The sequence below is a fragment of the Scyliorhinus canicula genome, chromosome 3 (genome assembly GCF_902713615.1).
Source record: "Scyliorhinus canicula chromosome 3, sScyCan1.1, whole genome shotgun sequence".
Taxonomy (NCBI): Eukaryota; Metazoa; Chordata; class Chondrichthyes; order Carcharhiniformes; family Scyliorhinidae; genus Scyliorhinus; species Scyliorhinus canicula.
The window spans coordinates 49196532-49213797 of NC_052148.1; the positions used below are offsets into that span (position 1 = coordinate 49196532).

At 45.7% G+C, this 17266-nt stretch overlaps 1 protein-coding gene across 3 annotated transcripts in view; it reads left to right on the forward strand.

Moving 5' to 3' along the window:
- The first annotated feature begins 615 nt into the window (after positions 1-615).
- Positions 616-17266, forward strand: part of me2 (malic enzyme 2, NAD(+)-dependent, mitochondrial) — a 110189-nt gene continuing 93538 nt past the window's right edge. For 2 of the 3 annotated variants that reach the window (XM_038790515.1, XM_038790517.1), the window contains exon 1: positions 616-765. The gene's annotated coding sequence lies outside the window, so the exon portion shown is untranslated. The remainder of the gene's footprint in view (positions 766-17266) is intronic. The other variant, XM_038790516.1, reaches the window with a different exon arrangement.

Here is a 17266-nt window from a genome sequence, read left to right on the forward strand (position 1 = left end):
CAGCCAGTGGTGAATCTGTGGAACTCTTTACTGCAGAAGGCTGTGGTGGCCAAATCACTGAGTGTCTTCAAGAGAGAGATGGATAGGTTCTTGATTAATAAGGTGTTATGGGGGAAAGGCAGGAGAATGGGGATGAGAAAATTATCAGCCATATTTGAATGGCGGAGCAGACTTGATGGGCCGAGTGGTCTAATTTTGCTTCTATGTCATATGGTATTATGGTCATCTGAAGAGGAGATATGTGCAGGGTGGGAAAGAAGGCCGACCAGGAGGGGGAAAAATATCAAAGTTAGAAAATGACTGGTATTGGTCTATACTGGGGTTCCATTTTAACGGAGACACGAGCCGTCTGTTCCAGTGCCAAGTTTTACTGTTTAGTTTCATTCTAGGTTAGGGTTCGGGTTTGGCACGAGGTGCCTTGCATTGCTCGTTTGGGGAGCCAGCAGCAGCCACGATGGGCTGCACGGCCGTCCTTCCGCGCAGTCCCCAGTCTCTGACCCTCCCCCGGGCAACGAGCACCATCAATGGGTCGAATGCGGTCCTTCTGTGCCGTCACCGCCTTGCCGCGCGCTCTGGGGGCTTTCTCCGGTTCCTATTGGACGCGACCGGTTGTCAATCAGCAGCCATTGATCGGCTTCTTGGACCGCGTCAACGGCTCGCGCGACCTGAGAGGCCGGTGGAGGCGGCAGTAGCTTGGCGGGGGTTCGGGGACTGGTGCCGGGTACCGGCTGGGGAGATCGCGCCGTGAGGGAGTGGCGTCGCGCGGTAAGTTATATTCCCGGGTGGCGTTCAGATAAAGTTCCGGGATGGATCTGTGAGCGGCGGCTGGTGGAAGTCCGAATCTCAGAGGATGGGGAGCAAGTGGAGGGGCTCTCCTGATGGCGGAGTGTAGTCTGCCTGCTGGAAGGTGCTGTGTCTCCTCCCCCCCCCTCCCGGCTGCTATTGCTGAGGGTGAGATTGGGCCGGTCCTTACACAGTGGGAGCTTTGCTGATCAGTTAGCCGCAGTGTTTGCTATTGTAGCTGGCGTTGGCGCGTTTAATTCACCCTCTCTTCTCTTCCAGCAGAGCCCAGCTCGAAGAAGTCCATGTTCTTCTCGCTGACTCAATCCCTGCCTCTCTCTTTCGTGTTTCCCATCTCCTTCAGCTTGATTGAAACTTGGCCGTCTCAGGCTCTTGACTCTTTCCACGTGGATTTCTATCGACATCCCACTCGTCAGGCTTCACATTTAACAATGGTTATCGATATCTCTTTGGATAATTTGACCTTCTTGTGGCCTCCAAGCCAAATACCATGTTCCAACTCTCTATTCCAAAGCTGTCGGCCCGGTCCGCAGTGGCATTTCATCCCCTGCTTCACTTTGGTGCTTTGCCTCATCAGGTGCTTTAACATAAAAGTGTCAGAAATGGCCAGCTTCAACAAAAGTTGGATAACAACGCCCCTCTGAATCCTTCTTTATTTTCCTATGACTCCTTGCCTTTTTAGAATCTCAGCTTTCGTTATTATAAGTTTTTGCTCCAAACTCTTTGACCCTGATTGACCAGTCCTTAGCGAAGGTTTTAGCTTCATCACCTTATGCAGCCACTCAATGAATTTTGGGCGTGGCGTGATGCTGAGTTTTTCCTCTTTCAATTTTAAGACCATAAGACATAGGAGCAGAATTAGGCCATTCAGCCCATTGAGTCTGCTCCGCCATTCAATCATGGCTGATATGTTCCTCACAGGGTTTTTCACAGAGGGGTGATGGGCAAGTGGGATGGTGCAAGTTAGAATACGGTAGTAGAAAGTTTTGACTTAGTTTACATTTATAGAGGAGGTTTGGAGTTGGGACATCAGTCAATTGAAATAGTCAATTCTGGCGATAACAAAAGCAGATAGTTTCAGCAGCAGCTAAGTTACAGCTAGAGCAGACAAATAACAATGTTTCAGAACTGGAGGATAGGGGTCAGAAACTAAGGATAGGGTCAAATAGGACACCAAGATTTTTAATTGTATGGTTCAGTGTAGAACAACAGTCTGTGGAATAGATGGGATCAGTGGCGAGGAATCAGAATTTGTGAAGGAGGGCTGCGACAATGGATTCACTCATTCCAATGTTCCATATAGACTCATCCAAGGATGGATGTTAGCAAAGCAATCTGACAGTCCTTTTTTGATTCTTTGCTGAGATGTGGGCTTCACTGGCAACGGTAGCATTTGTTGTCCATTCCTAATTACCCATGTGAAGGTGGTGGAAAGACATTTTCTAGAACCGCTGCATTCCATGTGGTAGGTACACCAACAGTGCTGTTGGCAAGAATTCCCAGTTTTTGACTCAGCATTGAAGGATCGACAATATAGTTTCAAGTCAGTATCATGTGTGGTTTGGGAGGGGAACTGACAGGTGGTAGTGTTCTCATGTCTGCTGCCCTTGCCCTTCTAGGTGAGAGGTCACGGGTTTGGATGGTGCTGGCGAAGAAACCTTGGTCAGTTGCTTCAGCGCATCTTATGGATGGCATATAACTGCCAATGTGCATGGTAGTTAGAGAGTGAATTTTTAAAGTGGTGGATGGGTTGCCAATCACGCAGGGTTCTTCATCCTGGATGGTGTCGAGCTTCTCAAATGTTTCATCCAGGCAAGTGGAGAGTGCTCCATAATACTCCTAATTTGTAAATAGAAGACAGAATTCACAGCCACAGTATTTATATAGCTTGTGTTCAGTTTAATTTTGTATTCATGTCTTCAGCCAGGAGTTTTCTCACTCTGCCCAGAAAGCCCCGCTCTCAGAATTTGTGTGTCACCTGGACCTGTCCATCTCGCCTTTTAGCCTATTGCACTCTTTTCACTGAAAACCGCTGGCATGACAATGTCCATCTCAATTTCTCTGCTCCTCTCACTTTCTCTAACCAGTCTCCCTTTGAACTTGATGCATTCTATTCTTTCAGGTCCAACCCCACATTGTCAATTAAACATAATGAAACGTCAGCAACGTGAAATGTTGGTTCTATTTTTTTCTCCAAGGATCTGCCTGACCTGTATACTTTCAGGATTTGGTGTGCTTATTTCAAGAGTTCCAGCACCTGCTTTTTTTGTTGTCAATAAATGTGTTGACCAGAGTGATGCTGTTATAATTGAGTAAACTGATCTCTCCGAGGTTGGATGCCAATTTTCGAATATCTCCATTCTCCAGCCACACTGAACAACAAGACATTGTTTCCAAGACTGTCTCTGACGTCACATCATCTTTGGCGACCTTCCCCCACCCCTCCAACCTCATAGTTACCCAATCCTCGAACAACCTGCTTCTACCTTGTTCCCAAGATGCACATGCCACGCTGCCCTGGTCGACCCACTGTTTCAGCATTCAGTTGCCCTACAGAACTGATTTTCTTTTGAATCACGGATCTATTTTTATCCTCCCTTGGCTCATCTGTAATCTGCGATTCAGCTGACACTCTCAGCTGCTTCAACAATTTCCAACTTCCTGTTCCTTACTGTCTCCTTTTCATCATGGATGTCAAATTGCTCAATGCCTTCATTGCCCCACCAGGCCAGCCTGAGGGCCCTCTGAACGGAGGCTCAACTAGTGCCAATCCACCACCACCTCCTCTATTTGGCTGAACTTGTTCTTCCATTGAATAACTTCACTCCTTCCAAATGAAAGATGTTGCTTTGGGAACTTTCATGCCTACCTTTTTTTGTGGGCTATGTGGAACGTTCTTTATTGCAATCCTATGCAGGTTATCTTTCTCGTCTTTTTTTTTCTGGTACATTGATGAATGCATCAGTGCTGTTTTCTGCTCTCATCCCAAAACAGAAAATTGAATAATCTTTGCCACAATTTCCATTCTTTCCTCTCTTTCACATGGTCCATCATTTTCTCTTCCCTTTCCATTCTCAACTTCCCTGTCTCCATTTCTGGGAGAAGACTATTAGCCAATATCCATTATAAGCTTCCTTTCTTTGTACCTTGAGTACATATCCTACCCTGTTTCCTGTAATAACTATTCCATTATCTTAGTTTCTTCATTTCTGTTCTGAAGATGCCACCTTCCAAACCAGTGGTTCTCGTATGTCTGTGTTCCTCAACTGAGGTTTCTCTACCACTGTGGTTGAGAAGACCTCCAAAGGTGGCTGTTCCATTCTCTACACTTCTACTCTCACCCCTTTCATCTCCCTGCCAAAAGGCTTCCTCTTGTTCCTGCTGTCCACATTGCTAGCCTTCACATTCAACAGGTCATCATCTGCCATTTGTGCTACCTTCATTGTATGCCACCACCAACACACCACCACCCTGGCTTTTACAGAATGTCAAAGGGACTCTCCCTGGCCCACTGCTTAATCATCCTAAAGCCCAGATCCTTCCCATGCAAGTGCAGGAGATGCATCATTTGCCTTTTTACCTAATTTATTGTCCGGGGCCTCCCAACGCCTCTTCCAGTTGAAACAGTTCTTTCAATTCAGTGTTCTGTATTTTGTGCTTAAGTTGCAACCGTCTCCGCATCGGGAGGCCAAGTGCAAATCAGGTGACCGCATTGCAGAACACACCACTTCAGTCTGCGAGCTTGACCCTGAGCTTCTGGTCACTTGTCATTTAATTCTCTGCCTCACTTCTATCCTATCCTCTCTGCTCTCCACCTGAACTTCAGCGTAAGCCTGAGGAATAGTATCTCATCTTTTGATTGGACACTCTACACTTAACACTTTCCCGATTGAATGTTGAGTTCAGCAATTTTAGATCATAAGGACTGCCCCCCGTTTTACTTTCAGACAGAGCCCTGAGTATTCTGCTACTCCCACTTGCAAATCTAATGGACCCATCTTTTATTTCTATACCTATCCCATTACCATCATGCCTTTTGATTCTTAATCTGTCCTGCCTTCCACACTCTCTCTCAGCCTTCCCTTTTGTTCTCTTTTTCCTCACCCCACCCAAACCTATTTTTCTTACCTATGTACTTGCTTAAAACTTGTCGTATTTCTGACTTGAAAGATCATTAACCTGAAATACAAACTTTGTCTCTCACTTGACAAATGATGCCTGACCTGAGTATTTCCAGCATTTCCTGTTTTTATTTTTGTTTTGAGTTAATTGTATAAGCCAACACGAGTTTAACTTTCTGGAAGATGCTTCACTTTGCTAGAAGCCCTCTGTGGAATCATGAATCTCGATTCCCGTGGCAATTGGTTTTTACCGTTTGTATGTTAATTCTGCTTCAGCTGAAGTAAGGTGACTGACTGGGTGATTGCTGCAAGAAGTGGATTTTTAGTGTCCATCTTGGCGATGGAACTCTAAGTAGATCTGTGGAACTATTTTTCTGAAAGCATTGAATAAATGCAAGTCTTCTAACATTGGTTGGTAAGCAGAATCCAGATATACAAGACCAGCTAAAACATTTAATTCATTTACCTAAATAATGCAAGGGAGAGTAGGATATTGACGCAAGTAAATTAATGGAATCTCATAATTTTATAACTGGAGTTATACTACATTAAATACAAAACTGATCAGCATGTGATATTCTGCATTGGCTTTCTCTGTGGAGCCCCAGTTTGCTTTGTCACCAGAAGATACTGTTCTTTCTGTGCTGTGCTGATGAAAATACAAATCTGCTCTACGGTTGCCTCCAGCAAGATTGGTTGCTTATTGGTTAGCTTTTGTCCACTAGCCCCTATATGAAATGAATCTCAAGTTACTATAGTTATTCTAATAACTATTGCAAAGCTATCACTAACATATAAAATGGAGCTATGCTGTCATTTCAAAATGTTATCCAAATTCAGGACGAACTTTTAAAGTTGCAGCTCTCATGCTCTCTCTCTCAAATACTCACTGAATTACCATTTTGGAGACAGCCTACCAACTTTGAGTCTATCTGTTATGTAATGGAGTCCATTACCAGCCAACTCTGAATTTTATTTTGTAAAATTCCTGCAAAAACTGATTCCATAGCATCGCCTTTCATTACTTTACACATTCTATTTCCCTCTTTTAACCCATTTCCCCCATCTTAAAGAGTGGGGATTAATGGGTGTTTCTCTGGTTGGTAATCAGTAGCTAGTGGTGTCCCTCAGGGATCCGTGTTGGGCCCACAATTGTTCACAATTTACATAGATGATTTGGAGTTGGGGACCAAGGGCAATGTGTCCAAGTTTGCAGATGACACTAAGATGAGTGGTAAAGCGAAAAGTGCAGAGGATACTGGAAGTCTGCAGAGGGATTTGGATAGGTTAAGTGAATGGGCTAGGGTCTGGCAGATGGAATACAATGTTGACAAATGTGAGGTTATCCATTTTGGTAGGAATAACAGCAAACGGGGTTATTATTTAAACGATAAAATATTAAAGCATGCCGCTGTGCAGAGAGACCTGGGTGTGCTCGTGCATGAATCACAGAAAGTTGGTTTACAGGTGCAACAGGTGATTAAGAAGGCAAATGGAATTTTGTCCTTCATTGCAAGAGGGATGGAGTTTAAGACTAGGGAGGTTATGTTGCAATTGTATATGGTGTTAGTGAGGCCACACCTGGAGTATTGTGTTCAGTTTTGGTCTCCTTACTTGAGAAAGGACATACTGGCGCTGGAGGGTGTGCAGAGGAGATTCACTAGGTTAATCCCAGAGCTGAAGGGGTTGGATTATGAGGAGAGGTTGAGTAGACTGGGACTGTACTCGTTGGAATTTAGAAGGATGAGGGGGGGATCTTATAGGAACATTTAAAATTATGAAGGGAATAGATAGGATAGATGCGGGCAGGTTGTTTCCACTGGTGGGTGAAAGCAGAACTAGGGGACATAGTCTCAAAATAAGGGGAAGTAGATTTAGGACTGAGTTTAGGAGGAACTTCTTCACCCAAAGGGTTGTGAATCTATGGAATTCCTTGCCCAGTGAAGCAGTTGAGGCTCCTTCATTACATGTTTTTAAGGTAAAGATAGATAGTTTTTTGAAGAATAAAGGGATTAAGGGTTATGGTGTTCGGGCTGGAAAGTGGAGCTGAGTCCACAAAAGATCAGCCATGATCTCAGGTCAAAGTTATTCTCAGACCCAGGGCCTCCCATAGAAAAAGAAAAAAAGCGAAGACCAGAGCTGTCTACCGGATCCAGATCCATAGCACACGGGAAGTGCCAGCAATTAAAAGGGAATAAGCCACCTGACCGCCAAGCAATAACATACCCTCCCTAATCAGCCAGAGCACAGAGACCCAACCATCATCTGCAAATGTCAAAGCAAAACTTCACCTCGAGTAGCTAAGGGGAAAAGCAAGTGCGAAGTGAGGGATACTGCAGAAGGATCATTCTGGGGTCTTTCCAAAAAGAGAGAAAAGAAAAAAAGAGCAAGAACCATCAGAACTAATTGCACGGGTGACAGGAAATCGGCAACCGACCCAGACGCTCCACTTATCAAGCAATCAACTGACGCTGGTCAAGGAAGAGGAGAGCCAGCCATCCAAACAACAAGGGGGCAACACCCACTACCCAGGGGACCATATGTAGCATGTCTACGAGGTATAGCACCCAGTCCATCCCAAAATCTCCAGCTACTCGGATGCCAAACTCTGCACTTCCAAGCTCCCTCCAATGGACCCTCGATCCATTAGAGAAGGATGTGCAAGGGCAGCACGGTGGCGCAGTGGTTAGCACTGTGGCCTCATAGCACCGAGGTCCCAGGTTTGATCCCGGCTATGGGTCACTGTCCGTGTGGAGTTTGCACATTCTCCCTGTGTTTGCATGGGTTTTGCCCCCGCAACCCAAAATGATGTGCAGGGTAAGTGGATTGGCCGTGCTAAATTGCCCCTTAATTGAAAAAAAAAAATGAATCGGGTATTCTAAATTTATTTTTTTAAAAAGAGAAAGATATGCAAGTCCGCCCTCATCCCCAATCCTCAACCATGGAAACCACCTCCTCGACAGCCTGCTCCAAAAGTGGAGCAGGCACTCTTAGTTCCAATAGTCTTGAAAACAGCCAAAGAGGGAGACCCTACTCGGACAAAAGACAAACGTGACCCAAAGGAAATGAGTCGAACAGAACCCAGTCCTCCCCAGGAAAACCAGAAGTCTGCCCGGACCGAAGAAGGATAAAAGCTCGGATTCTCAAACAAAAAACCAACAGAAAAAAGAAAAGCCGAAAACTGATTAGCTCTAACTGAGGGGACGATCCTCAACCACAGCAAGGACGAACTAACCAAACCAACCCCTCACCCGGTCAGGCTCTGCTCATCCTCCCTCTAAACAAGACAACAAGGAACACTCCCTCCACACAGCAAGGATCATCGGACATTATAGGTGCCAATGCATTTAGGATTGAAACTGCACAAATCCTGCATTCAACATTTGTCTCGGGCTTGCTAATAATCATCTTTATTTGTGTCACAAGTAGGCTTACATTAACACTGCAATTAATTTACTGTGAAAATCCCCCAGTCGCCACACTACGGTGCCTGTTCGGGTGCACTGAGGGAGAATTAAGAATGTCCAATTGACATCTTTTTGGGAATTGTGGGAGGAAACCCGGGGGGAAACCCACGCAGACATGGGGAGAACGTGCAAGCTCCACACAGACAGTGACCCAAGCCAGGTCCCTGGTGCTGTGAAGCAGCAGTGCTAACCACTGTGCTACCGTGCCACCCAATCATGATACCCAATGGTGCAGGCCGTCACACCCCTGTTAATCAGGAATCAATGCAGGAAAAGAAAACGACAACATCAAGCCAAAAACAACATGATCAACAGGGAACTATGTCCAGGATAACGACTGGGTTGCAGGGCAGTTTCCTGAAGCACAAGAGAAAGCAAAGGCCAAGGATAAAACAGGATCGACGAGTACTCTTCAGGATGGATCATTCAAGATTTCCAACTATTGAAACACGAGACACTAATACTTCCACCACGCCGTCTCACCAACATCCAGGCGATCTATAGCCTAGGCGTCAGCCGACGGGATGACTCGGGTACAACCATCTCTAACACCTCATCATTAGCATCCAGAACAGGATCAATGATTGGCAGGCCAAACTGACCCTGGGCATCGAAGACGGGATATATTATGCTCCGTCAAATCTGATATGATGCACCTAACCTCTAAATCAAGATCCCAGAGACATGGCAACCAATTGTCAAACTCACTTGGGAATTCTTCCAACATCTCACATCAGAGTTTAGCGGTGTACCCCTCCCAGCCCTCCCCTCTCTCTTCTGGATCCGTCAGGATGGATGACAGCAGGATCACGACGATGCAGTGGTGGTCCCTCACTAGAGACAGTGCTCTCTCTATTGCAAAAGCATCTTTGTGTGCCTCCATTGCATCCACAAAAGTATCACGCAACTCTTATTTAGCCCTGACGACCTGTACCGCAGAGTCAGGAATTTCAGCCAGAGCAACAGCTTCGTTGGCAGCCATAATCCGTCAATACACACAGCACCGCCAGGGCAGGTGCCATTGAAAGTAGAGCCCCACTCCAGTCACTACGAACAAACGAGGATTTAAGTATGTTAAATCGGCTCTTTCATGTAGAGACACCAGCCAAACACTTCTTGGGACATCGCACAAGCTATGTACACCAAGGAAAAACAAATACGAAATGTGCACCAGGATGAAAAGACAGATTAAAAGCTGAGCAGAGCCAGAGATTGCGAAAACGCAGCCGCTCCCGTGCTCACATCTCATGACCCCCCTCTCCTCAATATGTATGTTGTATGTATGTTGATGGCACCCAGCTGTACCTTATCCACTACTCTTTTTGACCACTCCTTTGCTCTTGTGTTGTCTCGCTGTTGGACCTATTTCAGACACCTGTCTGGATGACTTTTAGTTCCAGATTATTTATGAAGACGTTAAACAAGAGAGACCCCAAAAGAGAACTATTGAATATGATCAGGCTAACAACAATTTCTATACCATTATTCTTTTCCGATCTGATGGCAACCTCCAATCTGCATCCTGCCCACCCCGATAACATTTCACCCCCTTGCGCACCGAGAATCGATCCACCTCTGCTTTAAAAATATTCAAAGACTCTGCTTTCACACCTTTTCAGGAAGAGTGTTCCAAAGACTCACGACCCTCGGAGAGAACATTTTGTCTCATCCCCATATTAAATGGGCGGCCCCTTATTTTTAAACCGTGATCCCACAAGAGGAAATATCCTTCCTATCAAAAGCCCTCAGGATCTTGTCTGTTTCAATCAAGTCATCTTTTATTCTTCTAAACTCAAGCAGATACAAGTCCAGCCTGTCCAACCTTCAGAACAGAACCTGCTCATTCCAGGCATTAGTCTGCTAAACCTTCTCTGAACTGCTACCAATGCATTTACATCCTTCCTTATATAAGGTGACAAATACTGTACACCAGTGGTTGGAAACCTGAGACCTGGGGGCCACATGTGGCCCATCTGGATTGTGAGTGCGGCCCACGAGACATTTTGTTGACCGTTGTCCATGCACAGGGTTGCCACATTCAGCTGATTATGTAGTTTTGTCTTTCATGTAGTTTTTTTCCCTACTGGTATGCTTAAAGTGATACGCATGTAAAGTAAGGAACATGCTGATTGCACACAACATTGACGGTGAGAGCGTGTGCTCCCTCAGCTTCCAAAGTATTTATTTTGTTTTTAACTATTTGAAGTTGATAGTTCTATTAATATGTAAATGAATTAAACATTTTCTATAACTCATGAAATATTTAGTGCGTATTAAATTTATTTAATCATATTCACGGGGTCATGATTAGTGAAAATGCCTGATTTCAATCTTGCGGCCCACTGTCTAACGTAGTTGTCCATCGCTGCTGTACACAGTACTCCAGATCTAGTCTCACTAGTGCTCTGCATAACTGAAGAATAACCTCCCTACTTTTGTATTCAATTCCCATTACAGTAAATGATAACATTCTATTAGCTTTCCTAATTACAGGCTGTGCCGACATACAAGCCTTTTGTGATTCATTCACTAGGGCACCCAGATCCCCGTGCCCCACAGAGATCTACAATCTCTCACCGTTTAGATAATGTGCAGAAAAGAATACTGTTACTCCACAAAATTGACATTTGTTTTTGAGGTGCAAACATTTACAAAATATTGTGGTGAATGGTTCAATACCAGAGTTGGCTAGTGGTGGACGATATTGCATACTGGATAGTGTATCATACTAGGATAGATTGTACTATATTGCTCAATATAATGGGGTGGAAGTTAAAAAGTAAAAAGTAAATGAGTGAAAAATATTCTTTGTGATTTTCCAAAAGATAGGGATTCTATGCATTGTGAATTATATGACAAGAATTCCCTTGAGCAAACAGGAGTTCAAATGCCGAGGAGAATATTAGATGGGTGTTATTGCACCCAATAATTTGGTCTTGTTTTAAATGTTGGAAGCCTTGAATTATTTTCATATGCTGTAGTGTAAAATAATGCTTTATTCTGTGTAAGTTAGTCATGCAACTCAATTTTTAACAGGACTGATGGTTTTAATATTGGAACTGAAACTTTTCACAAAAACATTTGCACTTGCATCTAGAATCATAGAATCCCTACCGTGCACAAGAAGGCCATTCGGCCCATCGAGACTGAACCGACCCTCTGAAAGAGCACTCAACTCAGGAACACTCCCCAGTCCACCCTGCCATACCCGTAACCTAACATGCATGTCCCTGAACACTAAGGGGCAATTTAACATAGCCAATCCACCTAGCCTGCACATATTTGGACTGAGGGAGGAAACTGAAGCACCCAGAGGAAACCCATGCAGACACTGGGAGAAAGTGTTAAATTGCCCGTAGTGTCCTAATGAAAGTAAGGTTAAAGGGGGTGTTGTTGGGTTACGGGTATAGGGTGGATGCGTGGGTTTGAGTGGGGTGATCATGGCTCGGCACAACATTGAGGGCCGAAGGGCCTGTTCTGTGCTGTACTGTTCTGGTACTGTTCTGGTGTTCTGGTGCCAAACAGTCACCCAAGGTCAGAATTTAACCCGGGTTCCAGGTGCTGTGTGGCAGCAGTGCTAACCACTGTGCCACCGTGTCACATCAAGATGTTGTTGCAAGAGTATCTAATGATTACTCTTGTTATTAACGGCAAAACTTTATTTTAATATCTTGCGTACTATGGTATCTGTTAGTTTCATAATCTATGTAGAAAGTTTTAAAAGTACTTTTATTCATTTTATAACAATTTTTAAAAACACAAAATACAATCAAAACAAAATGCGCAACAGTAACATGAGATAAATCCCTGGATATTTACAAAGTACAGCATTCAAGATAGCATGAGAAAAAAGGACGGAAAATCGCTAGTTCACAGGGCAGTGTCACCGTAATGCAGTCTTGTAAGCACGGGTGTAGTGCAAACATTTTTTTTCTTTGTAGCATTGTGATTGGATGTGACCCTTTCCCCTTGCTCCCCCTCCTAGCTGCTGGGCGCAAACAGGTCTTTGAAATGAAATGAAATGAAAATCGCTTATTATCATGAGTAGGCTTCAATGAAGTTACTGTGAAAAGCCCCTGTGAAAAGCCACATTCCGGCGCCTGTCCGGGGAGGCTGGTACGGGAATCGAACCGTGCTGCTGGCCTGCTTGGTCTACTTTAAAAGCCAGCGATTTAGCCGAGTGAGGTAAACCAGAAGATGTTGGTGAACTGTTTCTACCTGAGGTGGAACCCTTCATCTAACCCCCTGATGGCAAATTTTATTTTTTCGAGCCTCAGGAATTCCACCAGGTCAGCCAGCTGGTCTGAAGCCCTGGGTGGCGCTACCAATTTCCATCCGTCGGCCCTCCTCCCTCCGAAGAACTCTGGCTGCTCTAATACCCCTAAGATTGCCGCTAATGGGCATGGCACCACCTTAACCTCCACAATCTTGGATATGGCCTCGAGAAAGGTGGGCCACAATCTGGTGAGCCTGGGGCAAGACCAGAATGTGTGGAGTGGGTAGTCGGACCCCCCTGACATCGCTTGCATCTGTCTTCCACCTCTGGGAAGAAACTGCTCATGTGTGTCCTGGTCAGGTGTGCGCGTGTACCACCTTCAGCTGCGGCAGGCTCAGCCTCACGCATGAGGAGGTAGAGTTCCCGCTGTGTAGTATTTCACACAGAGTCCCCCTCCCCCTCCCTCCCTCCCCATCTCTATGCCTAGTTCTTCCTCCCACTTCTCTCTTGTTTAGTCAAGTGGGGCCCTTGCCTCCTTTAATAGTTGTCCATATATGTCCGCGCACTTACTCTGCCCTAATTTGTTCTGTGCCAGCAGTATGTCCAGTAGGGTATAAGACCATAAGACATAGGAGCGGAAGTAAGGCCATTCGGCCCATCGAGTCCACTCCACCATTCAATCATGGTTGATTTCAACTCCATTTACCCGCTCTCTCCCCATAGCCCTTAATTCCACGAGAAATCAAGAATATATCAATTTCTGTCTTAAAGACACTCAACGTCCCGGCCTCCACCGCCCTCTGTGGCAATGAATTCCACAGACCTACCACTCTCTGGCTGAAGAAATTTCTCCTCATCTCTGTTCTAACGTGACTCCCTTTTATTCTAAGGCTGTGCCCCCGCGTCCTAGTCTCCCCTGCTAATGGAAACAACTTCCCTACGTCCATCCTATCCAAGCCATTCATTATCTTGTAAGTTTCTATTAGATCTCCCCTCAACCTCCTAAACTCCAATGAATATAATCCCACGATCCTCAGACGTTCATCGTATGTTAGGCCTACCATTCCTGGGATCATCCGTGTGAATCTCCGCTGGACCCGCTCCAGTGCCAGTATGTCCTTCCTGAGGTGTGGGGCCCAAAATTGCTCACAGTATTCTAAATGGGGCCTAACTAGTGCTTTATAAAGCCTCAGAAGTACATCCGACTAACGACTACATTAGTCATTGTACTAATGAGATATACCAGAAGTATGTCTGGGCAGCTGGGGGATTGATGGGACTTCCTTGTGGAAGACATTGCGTATTTGGAGATATCTGAGTTCGTTCCTTTTCGGAAACACTAGCTTCTATGTTAATTCCCCCATGGTTGCTACTCTACCGTCTACATATAAGTCCCTGACCTTTAAAACCCCTTCCTCCCTTCTCCAGGTTTTGTATGTGGTGTCCATTTTGGCCGGGATGAACCTATGGTCTTTGCAGATGGGGGTAGCGACAGGCATGTCTTTTGAGTCCGAAGTGGTGTCTGAGCTGCTTCCTGGTTATAAGCGTGGCTACCACCACCGGGCTCGCTGAGTACATAGCTGCGGGAAATGGGAGCGGGGTGGTGGCCAGTGCCTGCAGGAACTTTCCAATATAGGTCTCTTCTATCTGTACCTGACTCCCCCAGCCAACTCTGCACCTTTTCCGTATTTGCTGCTCCGTGGTAGAACAGGAGGTTCGGCAGTGCTAAACCCCCCAGAGCGCCACCGCCTTTGTAGGACTGATTTGCGACCCCCCCGCGTAGGCCAAGATTAGCTCATCCACCTTGGTGAAGAAGTATTTGGGGACAAAGATTGGGAGTAATTAAATATGAAGAAGAATTTTTATTGTCTGCCCTCTCCCCGCTCGGGAGTGCGGAAGTGAGTCCCACCTCTCCAGGTCCATCTTCAACTCTTCCGCCAAGTTGGACAGGTTCCACTTATGGAGTCGGGTCCAATTGTGGGCTATCTGAAACTAAAGGTATCTGAACTTGGTTTGTGCCAGTTTGAACTGCAGGGTTGCCAGCTCTGCTCCTCCCCGGTGGGTTCACCAGGAAGATTGCGCTCTTGCTCAAGTTGAGTTTATATCCCGAGAAGGCTTCGAGCTCACTCAGCAGTTCCATTATTTTACCGATGCTGGCTAGGGATTCGAAACATAGAGGAGCCAGTCATCCATATAGAGAGAGAGAGAGATACTGTGATCCCTATCTCCTCTCCGAATGCCTCTCCACCCCTCCGCTGACCTGAGCGTGATAGCCAGCGGCTCAATAACCAGAGCAAACTGCAACATCCCTGTGCATCCCTGCCTCATGCGTATGTGCAGCCGGAAGTAGACTGAGCTAGTGGCGTTCGTCTGTATGTTTGCCATGGTGCCGTTTTTGTCTACATTCATCCTCTCGGAGGAAGCTGAATATCTCATTAGTACAATGACTAATGTAGTCGTTAGTACCTGTCGTTGGTGGGTGCTTGTTGCATGCAGATTGATTGTTGCATTCCTGACATTACAACAATGACTTTCCAAACCATACCTACTCACTTAACAGGCCCACTTCCCATCCCCTCTCAACCCCACCCGCTCAGCATTGGAAGCTTTTTATCATTCTTGTTAATTTTCTTTCATTCTCAAATTTCTCCCCTTTATTATATTTTCATTCAGTTTTTGCTGGTTTCTAAAATGTTCTCAATCTTTTTGCATCCTAATCTTTCAGTTTGATTGTCTCTTCTGTGTGAAACTGTCTGTGACGGGCGAGTACGAAGCCACATTCACAACATTCTGGAACGGGACAAATCTCTATCCTCCACAAAGAGAGTTCTCATGAAGTCAGTGCGGGAAAGGATGCATTACCTGATCCCCACTCCCCAAACCCCTATGCTCATGCGGCTTCCTCCGCTCCCACCCCCACCTGGCCCCTCCGTGTCTCGTTGGCTCACCCCCCCCCCCCGGTGTTTCTCAAGACCTGTGTGCTCGTGTGCGACCGTGACTGTGGCGTTTTCCTCTCCTGGTCGTCTACTTTCCCCTTCAGCATCTTTTGGGGTTGCGGTCAGCTTTGTTATCTCGGCCTCGAGCGAGGCAATCCATTCGTCCTGCTCCCGGATTGTCGCTCTTTGGGCCTTCAGTGGTATTTTCACTGGACTAGTAATCCAGAGTTCGAATCCCACCATTGAATTCAATAAAAATCTGGAATTAAAAGTCTAATTATGATCATGAAACCATTGTTTTTTTTTATAAATTTAGCGTACCCAATTATTTTTTTCCAATTAAGGGGCAATTTAGCGTGGCCAATCCACCTAACCTGCACATCTTTTTGGGTTATGGGGGTGAAACCCACGCAGGCACGGGGAGAATGTGCAAACTCCACACAGACAGTGACCCAGGGCCGGGATTCGAACCCGGGTCCTCAGCGCCGTAGGCAGCAATGCTAACCACTGTGCCACCGTGCTGCCCATGAAACCATTGTTGATTGTTGAAGAAACCCATCTGCTATCCGATACAAGACTCCAGATACATAGTATGGCTGCCTCTTAACTGTCCACCTCAATCAGGGGTGGACAGTTGTAAATGCTAGACCAGCCAAAAACGCTCACATCCCACGAGTGAATAAAAGAAAAGCCATTCCCTTTATATTGCCCCTCTCTATCCCTTGTCTTCTGCCAAAATGAAAAATGCTCTCCGTATTAAATTTCTCCTGCCACTTACCTGACCTTTTTTTGTCAACTGTACAACAAACATCTATTTTTTACTGTAGTGGAAGGAATTGCACTCGTGCAAGTCCAGTGATGCATACCAGGTTTATCTGTTGCACACAACTTAATCTTGCCTCTCGTGAGACTTTGGCAAAGGGCAAGCCAGGCCATGACAAAGTCCCGCATAAGAGATTATTGTGCAAAATTAAAGCGCATGGGATTGGAGGAAATGTATTGAGGTGGATAGAAAACTGGTTGACAGAGAGGAAACAAAGAGTCGGGAATAATGGGTCCTTTTCAAATTGGCAGGCAGTAACCAATAGGGTACCACAGGGATCGCTGCTGGGACCCCAGCTATTCACAATATATAGTAATTTTTTGGATGAGGGAACAAAATGTAACATCTCAAAGTTTGCAGATGATACCAAATTAGTTGAGAGGGTGAATTGTGATGAGGTTGCAGGGATCCTACAGCAAGATCTGGACAGGTTGGGCGAATGGGCAAACCAATGGCAGATGCAGTATAATTTGGATAAGTGCGAAGTTATTCATTTTGGAAGCAAAAACAGGAAGGCGAATTACTACCTGAATGGTTCTAAATTGGGAGAGGGGAGTGTGCAGCGGGACCTGGGTGTCCTTGTGCACCATTCGCTGAAGGTAAGCATGCAGGTGCAGCAGGCGGAAAAGAGGCTAATGGTATGTTGGCCTTCATTGCAAGAGGTTTCAAGTATAGAAGCAGGGGTGTGTTGCTGCAATTGTACAGTGCCTTGGTGAGGCCACACTTGGAGTATTGTGTGCAGTTTTGGTCTCCTTCTCTGAAGGAGGATGTTCTTGCTCTCGAGGGAGTGCAACAAAGGTTTACCAGACTGATTCCAGGGATGGCGGGACTGAGATTTCCGATTGGAGGGCTGTGACTAGTGGCGTTCCGTAGGGATCAGTGTTGGGACCTTTGCTGTTCGT